At 41.9% G+C, this 1,544-nt stretch overlaps 1 non-coding gene across 1 annotated transcript; it reads left to right on the top strand.

Moving 5' to 3' along the window:
• The first annotated feature begins 404 nt into the window (after nucleotides 1–404).
• Trnas-cga (transfer RNA serine (anticodon CGA)) lies at nucleotides 405–479 on the top strand. Its single transcript has one exon. It is a non-coding gene; the product is annotated as a tRNA-Ser (tRNA).
• The last annotated feature ends 1,065 nt before the right edge of the window (nucleotides 480–1,544 follow it).

The following is a 1,544-nucleotide window of genomic DNA, read 5'->3' as shown; positions in this document are numbered from 1 at the left end:
AGGAGTGCTAGTTCTGCATGTTTCGCAGAAGAGCTTCTGTAAAGTTTGGAAGGTAGGAGACGGATACTGACAAAAGTAAAGCTGTGAGGACCGGGCGTGAGTCGTGCTTCGGTAGCTCAGTTGGTAGAGCACTTGCCCGTGAAAGGCAAAGGTCCCGAGTTCGAGTATCTGTCGGGCACACAGTTTTAATCTGCCAGGAAGTTTCATATCAGCGCACACTCCGCTGCAGATTGAAAATCTCATTCTGGAAACATCCCCCAGGCTGTGGCTAAGCCATGTCTCCACAGTATCCTTTCTTTCAGGAGTACTAGTTCTGCATGTTTCGCAGAAGAGCTTCTGTAAAGTTTGGAAGGTAGGAGACGGATACTGGCAGAAGTAAAGCTGTGAGTACCGGCCGTGAGTCGTGCTTCGATAGCTCAGTTGGTAGAGCACTTGCCCGCGAAAGGCAAAGGTCCCGAGTTCGAGTCTCGGTCGGGCACACATTTTTAATCTGCCAGGAAGTTTCAATAATATTTTGTATAAACATTTCCCCTCTCTTGCTCTGTCTGTTTCGTATCTAACCAATGATGATGGCTGATCAATAGCAGTAGTAAGAATTTCAAACAATAATCTTTCTCCAGCGTAAGTGTGAAATAGGGCCTTTCTATCCAATAACTGTGGGCCAGCAATAATATCCACAAGAGTTTAGCCAATAACGCCCCTTCTTCTGCATCAGAGCGGGAATTTTAGCCTAAGGCGATGGGCCACAAACGTTAGCAGAATTTTAACCAAGAATTTGAACCAATACTGCTACTTCTACAGCACATACGCGGGAAAGCTACCCTTTATAAGAGAACGCAACACTAGTCTCTGACAATGTGCTAGCAATAGTGGACACCGAAAAATGCTGAAGAAGATCCAAGCGGAGAGGTCGAAAAGCCGATTATTTTAGAAGAAATGTGACGCACATTAAAAACCCTGAATATTTTAACTTTATTCACGCCGTATATGTAGTCACACAAATGCTGGAGACGAAAATTATGTTTGAAAAAGTAAAGCACGCATTACGTATTAGTCTAAATATTAATGAACACCTGCTTTCCATTGTAGCGGTAAATAAATTTTTATATTTTTTATCAGAACTGAGGGTTTGCATGTCTACATTTACGTTGGCACACACTGCAATTGCGACATGTACCGCAAGTCTAACTTCGTACTTCTCTGAATAGAACATTTAAATGATATTACATTATTGAGAAAACGAACACTTCTGTATGCTACGTCTCGTATCGTATATTTTGGTGACAGTGGTGCATATACAATGTGATAGTTGATATATTTTGGGGATACTGTTGCAAGTGACAATCAGTTTCCTGCAAGACTTACGCAGTAAACGCATGTTCACAATTAAACAGCCAGGTTTTTATTACCTTTGGCAGCAATAAAATGAAAAGAGTGGTTATAAAATTCTTAGCTTGTGTGAAGGAGGGAATTATTCTGGCATCGTGGATGTCATCCAAAGAAGAAGTGCAATTCTGTGTTCATCCGACACTTCCCTGCTTCAT

This window comes from Schistocerca gregaria, chromosome 1 (genome assembly GCF_023897955.1).
Source record: "Schistocerca gregaria isolate iqSchGreg1 chromosome 1, iqSchGreg1.2, whole genome shotgun sequence".
NCBI classification, from domain to species: Eukaryota; Metazoa; Arthropoda; class Insecta; order Orthoptera; family Acrididae; genus Schistocerca; species Schistocerca gregaria.
Note: the sequence above shows the minus strand (reverse complement) of the source record. Positions and strands in the feature narration are given on the sequence as shown.